The 14173-nt window shown below is 34.7% G+C and overlaps 1 protein-coding gene across 1 annotated transcript in view; it reads right to left on the bottom strand.

The window, feature by feature from the left end:
* Window positions 1–9168, bottom strand: part of LOC136033270 (chaoptin-like) — a 65732-nt gene extending 56564 nt beyond the window's left edge. Inside the window, exon 1 of the mRNA XM_065714030.1 lies at window positions 8979–9168. The gene's annotated coding sequence lies outside the window, so the exon portion shown is untranslated. The remainder of the gene's footprint in view (window positions 1–8978) is intronic.
* Window positions 9169–14173: the final 5005 nt, after the last annotated feature.

Below are 14173 nucleotides of genomic sequence, written 5' to 3'. Positions count from 1 at the left end.
TCGGATATTTTCGCCAAAATACCACCCTCGCCACTGTGGACATGGGTGTTTTGAAAAGATATATCACGCACCAAATGCAGGATGAGTAAGTCCTTTGGGAGCACCTCATAAACAGTTAAGTGACATAGACTGATATAGGAGCTTGAAACTTCTACAGTTCGAAAAAATTCTTCTTGGGAAAGTTTTTTGGTATTTATCGGTTATATAATAGACATTATAAAATTTCGACACATCAAGCTGGTCAAGTAACTTCTTTATACTGTCGATTATTTCGATGGCAAAGATCAGATGGGTAATAACCGGTTAGGCTGCTTTGACTAGTGATAGAAAATAGTGTCTCACCATGGATGTTCACGTTTTGGGGTTTGCCAGGGACCGAAGAACAGGTAATTATAGTCCAGGATAAGGGGTTGTTATAAGGATAAGGGATTGTATGGGGGCCATATATTTGCAAATTAGGGGGGAAGCATAGCATATATTAAATGTGTAAACTAACTATTGCTGTATTTAATATATTAAATACAGCAAATATATAGTCCAATTTTGTTTCTAAACTATTATATATTCTTCATATTTTGTTTCACTTCGTTAGCATTGATCGAACTTCACTTCCCGAGTGTCTATCATATAACCGATGAGTATCGTTTTTTTTTTTTTTTTTTTTTTAGTTAAGAGTAAGTCAATTTTTAACAGGATGGTTCTGCATGTTGTAGCTCATGATGGAGTTTCCATTATGGGGAACGCATGAATCCTACCATGTTGGTGACTTTCTAATAGCAGGAAATGTCTTAAACGTCTGAAGCTATTGCATTGTTTGCCTTTGTTTTCTAAATCTTTTCTTCTAAATGATACAGGCGAATGCACAGGTGCGTCAAAAAGTCCTCTGTAAAAAGCGCATCAACGATACGTTAGTTGTGCTTCCAACACAATAAAAATAATGCAAGTTGCGTCAAGACGGTTTCAGCCCATAGCATTGCATGGGAGTGCGATATCCTAAAACGGAGTGCAGATTCAGGAAGAATACAAAATTTCAAATTGGATGACATTGATAACCCAATTTCGTTTAGGAGTGCCTAATACTCCAATTCCACTTCCAGGCGACGATGTGACAATTCAAGCATTTTACAATGCACAAAAATATTAGTTTCAGCTTTATTTGGCAATGTAATGGGTGAGGGGGATTATACATCAGTTTCTATCATTTTATATATCATTCCATATTCATCGGGAGGCTTTATGAGAGTTAGGGTATTTGTAACTAAAATATACTCTTTTTAAGTATCTGCCTCCCCCTGCGTACATAATGACCTGAAACCCCTCTTTCATGATAGCTGATATGCACTTAAAAAAAATAACTACACCCAATTTAATGGAGTAGAAAACAAATCAGTTTAATCACTTAAACAAAGGTTTAGAATAAATATGAGTTACATTTTTTGTAAGGAGATAGGAAATATCACCCCGTAACACAATTATTGAGGCTAGTCGAAGTGGAAGGAGATTAGAGATTAATTCGTACTCCCCTTATCGCTTGCTATTTTCACCTGTATACTCATGGAGAATTTGCAGCTTGGAAATTAAAATGTGGTCTTCTAGGCATCTGAGCCCACCTCCACCTGGACAGTGACCAAACGTTCATCTTTCACAATAGCTTATGCTTAATTATCCGTCACTAAATATAATTCCGTAAAAAATAAAAAGAATCAACTTGATTAAATCTAGCATTTAGATAGAGATTCATATTATCCATTTTTCCTATTTGAACTAAGTCACTGTCCAGAAACGAATGGCCCATCGCGCGGTATTACTTCCTCTGAGGGCTTCCACTCTGGAATCTCACAATTCGGGGACAAGTTTTAAAAATTCGGGGAGTTTTCGGGGACAAGTTTTCAGGTTTGGGGGGGATTTTCAGGGGCACATTCAAAATGAAATTTCGGTGCCGAAAATTTTGGAGCCAAAATTGGCTACAGCTTCATTTTCAGGCTCAAGTAGGGCTTGGATCCGCTTAGTAAATCAAGTTTTTAACAGAGTAGGTCTTAGAGCCAGAGTACGGGATAGGAACCCATAGCTAAAAATGATTATTGTTGATATTATGGACAAAACCACAAAACTGTTTTCAAATTAAAAAAAGATAACCTGAATTACACTAAAGCTTTGTTGTTTTAGGTTTTATATTATCTTTTCTGCTTTATTCTCGTAGCCCGAAAACGAAACTTTTATGTCATTTATTTTCAGAAAGACGACAAAAATAAAACATAGAAAGGCAATCATTGCATACAGAGCAATAACAAGTACAATGATTTTTCCAAATTAATGAATGTTCTTCGGGAAGCAAACATGAACTTACACCAGGAATTTAATAAAAAAAAAATCTCTTGAAAGCAAGGAGCAACAGTAAAAATTAAAACGAACAGAAACAGTAACATAATAAGGGGATTTCACCTTTTAAACACCCGACTATTCACGCTGAAGTTTTTTAGTACTTAAGCATCTCATTGTTCTATTTAAACAACAATTATGTTTCGAGAGTCGTTCTTACAGAATCGGAACTAAATTCCAACTTAAGCGTAAAGAAAGAGGGGGCAATCCTCTTCATATATTTAACATTCTTTGTCCACAAAAATCATCTAGACGATTCAATACCGTTAAAAATTTACCCTGGACAATTACCCTTAACATCTCCACGCGTAAGATTGGGTTTACAAACAAAAAATTAAAACAAATAAAAAGAATTTTGCTTAGGAATTCTGGCCAATCCCCCCCAGTCATCAAAATTTATCCCCCGGAAATATCCTTCCAAATGAAAAGTTCTCCCTGCGGAAAATCCTCTAGCAGAAAATTCAATCCTTTAGCTGAAAAAAGGATGCATACTTCCAAATAGAAGATACTATACGTAAACAATGATAAAATTATATATTTTCATGACCTATCCCTAGGGGCCGTGGGAGGTCAAATTAACTCCAAAGGCAAAGCTATTGGGTTTCTCAACTATGCTGAACAAAATGGCTACGGTATCTCTAAATTTTGATCAAACAGTTTTGGGGTGAAAGGGCGCGGAAGGGGCATAGTTGCCATCCTCATGGAAAAATATATCTTCTGGTAAAGTCTGCATTTTTGCAGATAGGAGCTTTAACTCATTACAGTTGCGTTCTCTTATACGCCGTATCTGATGGTGTTATTTTCGTTAAAGTTCTTCGCGATTTTTATGGAGTGTTTTTCCCTTTTTTCAAAAATCAAGCAAATTTTCTCAGGTTCGTAGTCTTTGAACAGTAACACTGGACTTAAAGTATCTTATATATTTGGTACCAGCATAATAAGCCAATCCTTTTAATATGTCTATTGTTTTTTAGAGTTTCGGTTACTATTGAGCAGGGGTGGACCCAGGATTTTTTTTTTAGGGGGGTTCATAATAGGTTGCTCGGATAAACTTGAGAATAAAAAAATGCCTGCAGTTTAAAGGGAACCTCGACAACTAAGCGTCGTAAGTAGGTAGTGGAAATGGTCGTAATCCAAAACCTGGTGGGGGTTAAAGGTCTAATAAATCTGTTGAAATTTGAAATGGTGTGAAAATATTGATACAAAAATAGTAAGTTATAAAAACAATCCCGCCATAAAAAAAATTAAAAAGCTGTTCAATATCTATAAAAAAATAATATTTAATAATTTCTGCATGATGTTTTGCCTTTACACTTCTGATCACTATAGCGAGTGAGTTAATCTTTTTATTGTAAAAAAAAAAAAAAATGATCTTGAACCATCTTTTGGAGTCATGCACTCTTTGTGACAATTTGTACAGGTCAAACCATTTAGCATGTCACCCAACTTTGTGGCATCGCTTAGTAACTATGGTAGCAATGTAGAGTAGGAAATGGGGATAAAGGTACAGCTTGTATATTAGTAAAAGATATATTAAACATTAAATACTAGTTCTTTTAGGAATGTAACAAGAAAAACAAAATGTTTTTTTTTTGTTATAACGTAGTAGATAGAAAAGCATATAAAACATTTAAAAAGATGGTTTTAAGTACAGGCAATAAAGCATTAACTAATCACTATTACTTTTTGAAAATAGTGTTTTAATAGACAGTGTCAACTTTGACGAAATCTCGAAAATTTAACTAGTCAAAATTCTACTTTTTATAACAAAATAGTGTATCTCTCCATGTTTTAAAGTTCAATATATTTCGCTTAAATTACAGAATTCACACATTTATAAGAAAAAATCTATTTTTCGATCTCCACTCACGCCATATCTATTTATTACAAGGTCCATGTCTACCTCAATATTTAGGTGAATGTTTGTAATGGCTAGTCCTGTCAGTCTAGAGTCATGTCAGTTTAGAGCTCTTTGTTAGTATTTCCTCTTCTATTCATCCAAAAATATTTGAATAAAGACCAAAATCGTCAGAAAAACAGAAACTCTAATGAAGATGCATGTAGGTATTCTATTCTATTCTGTTTCTAATTATTTTTTTTTAATCTTGAGATTTTCAGATATTCAATTCAAACGTTTAAATCTCAATACATCCGTTAAGCACAAATATACAAAGTTGAAATTTGACTAAGATTTATTATCAAGTAAAAGAATTGTCCTGCAAAATTTTGATTTATGAACAACGAATCGTGGAAATATGATTGGAGGGAATGTATCAAATTAAGTATAAAAATCCTCAGAGGTATATAGCAATTTAGACAATTTTATGTGCAAATATATGCAACCCTTAAACAAGGACATAACTATATTTTGTGATTGGTTGATATTGAGAAGGTGAGATATTCTGAAGTAATATTGTAGTTGCATTCCATTTCCGTGATTAACTCAAGTTGTATGAATTTCCACTTTTTATTAACATTTTATTAGTAGACGTTTGAAAAAAATGCCATTCTTCTGATTCAAAATGAGAAAACAGAGACCCATCTATACCAGTTAGATAAAAAAAAACACATAATTGTTTGCCTTATTTTATAATTTTTGGAAAATGTATTTTTCTCAAATGATTACTCCGACCTTGGAAGGAGTATTTCGACTCATATACTTAATTTTAAGCATATACAAATACGAACTTTTGTTAAAGTCCTGAAGAGTTTGATCTTTATTTTAGTGTTTTAGGATGAACAGAGGAGGTGATATGTCATAAAAGGCAGAGCTTTAATTAGATGAAAATAAGCAGTAAAGTGCATACCATTTCCTAACTAAAATCCAAAACTTAAATTAATAATTTTTACACTTCTCATACATTTACTTTCTAATATACAAATCCCCTAAAAACAACTTTGTTGAAAAAATCACACTGCTTTGCAAAATAGTAAACCAAAAAAAAAACCGAAACAAACAGCCAAAAAACTAATGATATCAATTTCTTCACCTCAGTGTCTTAGCAAGACTCGAAAACAAATTTTTGACAGTAAAAAAAGTGAATATTTTGCTTTTCAGCCCCGCTGTGACAGCAAAATCCTGAAATATCATTTCGACAGCCTAAAGAAGTTAGGATTTTAAATTTCCCCTCGTTGTTATTACGAAACGAATATTTTCGTCTCCCAGTTGGTAATACGGACAGGTTCCCTTGATAAACCTAAATTTAATTAAATACTTTTTGGCAGTATGCAATATTAGTAGAATTTAACCAAGACCGCACAAAGTGACTAAAATCTTGTTTCAAACTTGTTTGCAAAAAGAAACAGTCTTAATAATTATAAACTTACTAAAAACCAATTACAAAAAAATTACTTTTCCCAACTCAAACTAGACCAAACGTTCCCAATCACAAATCCACCGCCTCTTCAGGGGGGCACGGGCCCCCTGCTCCCCCTCCCATGGATCCACCACTGCTATTGAGCCACTTTACTCCTTAGTTACAGTCTGTTACCATGAGCTATCTGATGACTGCCATATTTACATAGAACAAGTGGAAGCACTGGTAACAACCCACCGTACGGCATTATTTCCTCTGTAACGGGGAAGTATAAAATACAGTTTTGAATACTTTTCAGTCGATTGGGTATCTCAGAATTTTCAATCAACAACAATTGGCCCTCTTCGTGGCCAAACCGTAGCTTGGTGCCATGAAATGGCAAGAAACGGCATTTTCCCTTTGTTCCACCCTTATGGTTACTTGAAAAGGGCCATAGAGCTTTTAATTTGCGTTCGAAGGAGCTTTCTCCCAATTTTCTAAGACATTCAATTTGATACGATTGTCCCAGTGAAAAGAAACGCAAACAAATAATTATGCCACAATCTTTCTTCTGGGAAAAAGGTAAAAATTCCAAGTTTTTTTTTGTAAGTTGAAGCTTGAAACCTCTATGGTATGGTTCTCCAATGTGATGTGATTTTCAATAAGATCGCTTGTTTTTTTGTGGGGAGTTTCTCTCCTTTATCGTAAATCAGGCAGGTTTTGTTGAACTCGTAGCTTTTGCTGGGTAACAATAAATTTAGGGAGTTTATATATTTGAAATAAACATAAAAAACCAATTTTGTTGATGTATCCTTTGTCATCGAAACTTCATTTTTAAAAATTTTGGCTAATAATGGCCTGAGTCGCTCCTTGTTTACAGTTCGTTACCACAAACCATTTGATAAGCTTGTCTTGTGATGAACAATCTTATTTATAAGTGTTTACTTAGTTCCGCTGAATTTGAGCATGAAAAGGAAGAGGGTCACTTTGACATTTGGATTGTTAGTTTAAAGTTAATTTTTCCTTTTTGTATTCTATAATTTTATTAAATGCCTGAAGTTATGAGAGATTTCAGTTCGAGGAAGGAATTATCCTGTTATGAAAATGGTACATTTTTCACGACCTTCATAAAATCAAAACATTACGTCTATGCAGGGGGGGGGGTCTTGAGTGTAGGCCCTTAGAAATGCAAGGGCTCTGGGGAAACCCCACTTTAGGGGCTTTTGAGATCTTGGAATGCTTTTGATCTAGTACATAAAAATGAACCTTATTATTTGAAATCAGAGCCTCCATAGGCTATTTAAATTCGTTTTTAAGTTCCTACCTCTAATTCTTCTGTAGCTTTTTCTAAGACTTAGGAAATTGTAGAAAGACAAATTTATACCTGTTTTATTCTTAGGCATCCCATAATTTTGGTTAAGCCTGATTTTCTTTTACTTTAGGTTTTTGACATAACAAATACTAAACTTATAATAATGGTCAATACAGATAACTTTTTTCTAAATGTATTTAAAAACAACTTATTCATAAAAACATTCATCTTAAAATATGTTCTCCTGCCTCCAACCATTACTGCTATTCTGATACTTGCCCCATCCCTCCCTGCATAATTTACTATAGGTACACATGATGGGGAGTAGGTCTTCTGCCGAAATGAAGTATAAGGAAAGGTAAATTCTAGTTCAGGCACTTCTTGCTGTCTTGGAAAGGGGTTAGGTTAGGAAACTGAAACTTCCAGTAATAAATTCAGGGCCAAAAAATACTCTGGGAAGGTTGCCAAGCGTTTACGTTGAACTTCTTCTGATTGTTAAGTCTTAGCAATTTGGCTAATTAACAGGTAACAGGTAGGTAACACCTATTGAAATTTCGATAAAATAAGATTTTACCTTAATTTTTAGTTATCACTTTCAATTCCTCTGGCTTTACTTCTGAAAAAACATTCCCTTTTATTTGAGCAGAATTTTAAGCCATATCAGTTTGTTTTTTGTTTTTTTCAAGATTTGGGAAACGTATTAGTGGATCTTTGAAATCTCACAAATTGGGATTGGGCAAAGTTCTGAAGCTGAAAAAAGTTTTATAACACAGATATTTTTAAATGCCATCAAAAGTCACTTCCCTCTAAATGGAGAAGGATTGGAGGTGGGTACTTCAGAATACCTTCCCAGAACATACTTTATTCTGTAGATATATCCCTGAAAGTTTCATTTGGCAAAATTCTAGTTGATTGACTTCTTGCTATCTCAGAAAGGGGTTAGGTTAGGAGAATGAAACTTTCAGGGATGGGTCTACAGGCTAAAGTATGTTCCAGGAAGGTATTTTGAAGTACCTATCTCCACTCATTCCCTCTCTAGAGGGCCCTGACCATTGATGACCTTCAAAAATATTTGTGTTATAAAAGTGAAATCTTGCAAAATAGATCTTCTGCTTGAATGAAGTACAACAAAATTGTTTTCAGCTTCACGACTTTGCTCAATCCCAATTTATAAGGTTCTAAGGATATGCAAATACATTTACTAAATTTTGAAAAAAAAACATTAATATGGCTCAGAATTCTATTCTAATAACAGGAATTGCATTTTTCAGAACTAAAGGCAGAGAAAAGGCACCTGGTAACTGAAAATTAAGGTAAAATGTTGTTTTGTCAAAATCTCAATTGGTATAGACCTGTCCTGTAAGCGAATTTCAGGGCTCTCTAGAGGGAGAGGAGTGGAGGTGGGTACTTTAAAATACCTTCCCGGGATATACTTTAGCCTGTACACCCATCCCTGAAAGTTTCATATTCCTAGCCTGACCCCATTCTGAGATAGCAAGAAGTCAGTCAACAAGAATTTTACCCTTTCAGTTTTCTAACCTAAACCCATTCCAAGATAGCCAAAAGTAGCTAAACTAGAACTTTAACGAAAAATTTACCAAAAATATTTTCAAGATTTGTATAGGCATATACCCTAGGCTACCTATCAATGGAATCTTTTAAGCTCTAAAAATAAAGAAAGCGCAGGACAGAAACTTGAGAACACCCTTCCCAGATTTAAGAACCTGAATCTAGGCTATTCCTGAAAGTTGCATACCCCTAATTAACAATTTTCCATGGTTACAACAGGTCCCTCAACTAGAACTGTTTTCTTTACAATAAATCATAGATTACGGATAAATTCTCTTAAAAGGGTGGATTTCCTCCTAAATTCGACGAGTCTGACATATGTGATACCATAACCTATTAAGAGGGAATCTGCAGAATTATTCAAACTGCCATACAATAAAAACTTTTTTTCAATTATACCAATACACGTATAGACATGAGAATACCTTTCACGGGAAAGCTAATTAGTACTAAATTCCGTTCTTCATGAATTAGAATGCCAATCCACCTTGGAAATAAACTGTTACAACTATAGGTACAACCCTAAAACTGAAATTCTTTATATGAAACTAGCGCAGCAATACTATCGTTATTTTGAGGCTATAGAGCAATGGTAGTAGCAATACCCAAGCCCGGTTTGCTCATGGCTAATTTGATACCGCAAGCGTAAGATGGCGTTACACGTGATTGTTTTCGCATTCATCTATTTTCAGGATTGATATTCGTTGGATTTTGTTTATTTATATTGACATCTGCAAAAGAAATCAATTTCATAGAGATAATATATATTGAAGTATAATATATCTATCAAGTTTCAATCTTTCAATGTGAAGTTCAAAAACTCCCTTGGAGATGAATATATTACGTGATACAACCGCTAACCAGAAAACACTGCGAACTTGACAAATTATCGACTTTGGATCTATCGGTTCCATTTTTACAAGATTCTGTATCAAGTGGGAAATAGCTCGTTGAAATCAAATATAATACAGCCTCCCCCTCCAATATAAAAATTAAGAAAAATCATTATATTTCTGTCTCTCCTTGTCTAATAAGCGAAAACCAACCTATCCTGATTACCCCAAAAACGTCTAGATTTTTATGTTTTAAAATAAAGTTGGAGTAAATATACTTTCAAAGAGAACTAAGAAGGAAAGGTCGATTTGGGCTTGAACTTTTCTAAGAGCCCCACCACGCAAAATCAAAACAGATTATTTTTGTTAAACCATTTTTAATCCACTTCAATTCAAAGTTTCGAGACTGCATGTGAATTGATGGAAAATTGTACGTTTTTACACAGGTAATCATGGCGCTGAAATGGCGCTGTCTAAGTAAAGAGCAACATAGGTCCTAGTGCAATCAATCAGGAGGGAACAAGGGGTGTCTAGGTCCTAGTACCATCAATCAGGAGGGGAAAAGGGGTGTGTAGGTCCTAACGCCATCAATCAGGAGGGAACAAGGGGCGTCTCCATCTTGGTTTTTCTCTTTTCTCGGTTTTTCGACACTCCTTCATTCTAGATTTCTCTACCCCCTTTATTTAAAAAGAGAATTTTAATTCACGCCCCCAACACCTAGTTGGTGGAGGCGCTCGGTAAACCTGACAATCTATTTATATACACAGACAATGGGACATCGAAGAATGTTGTATATTCGCAAGTTTTATGTAGTTAAAAACATATATATATATCTATCTATATTCACAGGTGGGACACAGGGACCACCCAACAGCTATTATATATATATATATATATATATATATATATATATATATATATATATATATATATATATATATATATATATATATATATATATATATATATATATATATATATATATATATATATATATATATATATATATATATATATATATATATATATATATATATATATATATATATATATATATATATATATATATATATACTAGCTGTTGGGGTGGCGCTCCGCACCACCCCAACACGTAGTAGGTGGGGTGCTTCGCGCCCCCCCCCCCCAAGCCCCCGCGCGCGTAAGTTGTTACGCGCCATATTAGTTACGCGTCATTGTAGTTGTGTCCCTGTGTCCCACCTGTGAATATCGATAAAAGAGATTTCTCTTTTTGTTATAGATATATATATATATATATGTTTTCAACTACGTAAAACTTGCGAATATACAACATTCTTCGATGTCCCATTGTCTGTGCATATAAATAGATTGTCAGGTTTACCGACTCTTGAATATGCAACATAAAATTGTCCATGGGAAAAAACGATCCGTATTCAGATCTATACCTCATTATTCTAATGATTGCCCTTGAGCTTTGTTGATGGTGATTGCTAATCGAACATTCCCTGTGTCCCGGTCGTCATTTATATTCCCTGTGTCCCGGTCGTCATTTGTGTCCCGGTCTGTAATTTATCTTTGAGTGTCCCGGTCGTCATTTATATCTCCCGGTCGTTATTTGTGTCCCAGTGTCCCAGTCTGTAATTTCTCTTTAAGTTCCCCGGTCGTCATTTATATTCCCTATGTCCCGGCTTTTAGTTTTCTTTTTCTCCTTTATTTTTCAGTTTTTTTTCCTTTTTTAAATTTTTTGTCTCTTTTTCAGTTTTTAGTTTTTTTTAGTTTTTATTAGTTTTTAGTTTGTTTTTTTTCTTTTTAGTTTTTTTTGTAGATTTTACCTTTTTTTTAGTTTTTTTTAGTTTTTTTTCTTTTTTAGTTTTTAGCTTTTTACTCTTTTTTTTGTTTTTTTTTAGTTTTTTAGCTGTTTTAGTTTTTTTAGTATTTTCTTTTTAGTTTTTTTGTAGTTTTTACCTTTTTTAGTTTTTTTCTTCTTTTGTATTAATGCTAAAGCCAAGGCTCAAACCTGGAGCCTCTCGGACCTAGAACCTGAAACATAACGCTGTACCAACTCAGCTACTTCGGCTTGAATACATTCGTTTTGAGCAGCTTCCTCGGGTGTTGCCATGTAGGTTCTTCAGTCATTTTACAATTAGAAATTTCTCTTTCAATGATCTTCTTACAATTAAAAATTTATCTTGAACGATATTCTTAAATACCTGTGTCCTGGTCGTCATTTATATTCCCTGTGTCCCGGTCGTCATTTGTGTCCCGGTATCCCCAGTCTGTAATTTCTCTTTGAGTGTCCCGGTCGTCATTTATGTTCCCTCTGTGCCGGTCGTCATTTGTGTCCCGGTCTGTAATTTTTCTTTGAGTGTTTTTTCTTTTTAGTTTGTTTTAGTTTTTTACCTTTTTTCTTTTTTCAGTTTTCTTTTTCTTCTTTATTTTTCAGCGTCACTATGAAATACATATCGCCGAACCTTTGTTTTTTAACTAAAATCTGGTAGGCATTGATGACCTTATCCAAGTCAAAATCCCAAACCCAATCATCATCGCTATCATTTTCAGTTTTGATATGTTTTGACTCTCGCTGTCCAGGTGGATTTTCATCTAACTGCGCGGTTTTGCGTTCTTTAGCCGCAAGCCTGTTTTCTTGCTGTTCTTGTGATTCCTCGGCACGCTTTCTTTTCTTACTTTCTCTATCAGCCGCAAGTTTTTTGGCATAGACTCTTTGAGCAGCTTCCTCGGCTGTTGCCATTGTAGGTTCTTCAGTCATTTTACAATTAAACATTTTTCCGTCCACGATCTTTTTACAATTAAAAATTCGTCTTTGTACGATTTTCTTAAATACTTTTAATGACGTCATCGTCATAACAAACATGACGACAACTAACTTCATGACGACATGATGACATGACGTCACTCGACAGGCCCACAGACAAACAACTTATTTTTATATATATAGATTATATATATATATATACCTTCGGAGGCATATATTATAATGACGGTAAACCTAAGATTTTCTTCCCAAACTAACCTAGGTCCAGAGAATAACCAACATTGAATGTAATAAAATGTAACTCACTGTTATGTACCAACATGTCAAATCCAACTAGAACTATTTAACTGCGCGAGTGAACTACTGAGATAAGCTCTCAGGATGAACTAACTAGAAAATGTAATTGCACAAAAAAGGGCGACTCTCATCTTTAGCCAAACTATGCTGACGTGTAACAATCAAGTAAATGGAACCCCAAAACCAAGGTTACAATTATCATAAATTGTAAATATATGGGCGAGGGTTCCATTAGCCCGTTTGTTGAGTCCCAAATAAAGATTTATACAAAGCTAACACATTAGTAGTGACGCTATAATGACTTTAAAACGACATATAGAAGGTATACCATTGGAGCTACCAATTTCTCAAGATGATATTCTGCGCACCTGGGTTTTACACAATTGTATAGTACATTTTTTTTGTTATGTAACGTTACAGTAAACCTGATTATTGAGTAATATGGGATTGTTTATTAACGTATGCAAATGTTTTCTTCAATATTTCTTGGGTGTTTTCTTCAATATTCTTTAAGATGAAGGTGCTTGTTAAGCAAGAGGGGCTTTTTTATTTACTTGTACAAATTATTCTTCAAGATTTGGGTGTATGATGCGTAACAGGGATTGTTTGTTTACTAATGCAAATGCTTTCTTCGGGATGTAAGTGCTTGTTACGTAATAGTGAATTGTTCGTTTACCGATGCAAATATTACAAGATTTCTTTGGTTTTTCTGTTGAACATTTAAAAACCCATGAGGGTCAGGTAAAAACCACCAGAGCCCGCAAATAAAGATGCTATCGTAGGCCTCACGTCATAGTTTTTTCGTTGTTTAAAAAGCCTAAAAGGGACACGATACGGTCAATCGTTTTCATCAAAAGCTTCCGGCAACCAATTGATGCGTGCTTAAATTATTTTTCAATTTAGATTTCAATCAACCCTTTAATCTTAACCAGAGCTAATTTCAAGTTTCATTTTAACCCACGGCCAGATTTTTAGTGTCATTTCAGAGTCGGGTTGTGAAATGTCTACTGTTTCTGAAATGCAGTCTAATACTGATTTGGCTTTTCTTGCATGTACTTTGGTTGCGCTCAAGCGAAAAAAAATTAGGAAACGCCCTTGGTTTACAACTTCTTCTTCTTCTTGATCGCCTTGTACTCGCGGTTGATGTTTGTTCTTAAAACATTAATTTTCTTTTTTATTTTAGAAACTGTATGATCTGGTTTCAATGTCTTTACCACCCGAATGTTCTGTCAAATGCCGTACTTTTCTTTTTTTTACACTCACTCTACTTTTAGCTTTCGATAACTCAGGATGATCGTGTTATAACTCTTTTAATACACCGATAAACTCGCGTTTCGTATTTTTGCTTACTTTCGATGTGTCTTCCCTGGTCCATGACTGGCGCAATACTTGAAAAAAACTAGTCTAGGCAGTCAATCAGCCTCATCAACCACTTGAGTCATTCAAACTTTCTATCAATTACCGTCAACGCTTGACCCAAGCGTCAAACCGGCTCCTAGACGGTCAAACATGCTTGAATCAATCAATTGATGGAAGTTTTTGATCAAAGACTGTCTTGGGCCTGCCTTAGAATTCGTAAAAAACCTTCAGGGACCCCCAGTAGGGAATCTTCAGGACACTGGACCAAAGCATCCAACTCTAACAGGACCCTGGCAAGATATTATCGGGGGCCCTAGCGAGTGATTCCAACTGGGGCCCTAGCAACCAATTCGATATGGATCCATAGCAACCAATTCCA

The sequence above is a fragment of the Artemia franciscana genome, chromosome 1 (assembly GCF_032884065.1).
Source record: "Artemia franciscana chromosome 1, ASM3288406v1, whole genome shotgun sequence".
NCBI classification, from domain to species: domain Eukaryota; kingdom Metazoa; phylum Arthropoda; class Branchiopoda; order Anostraca; family Artemiidae; genus Artemia; species Artemia franciscana.
This window is presented reverse-complemented; position numbering and strand designations above follow the sequence as displayed.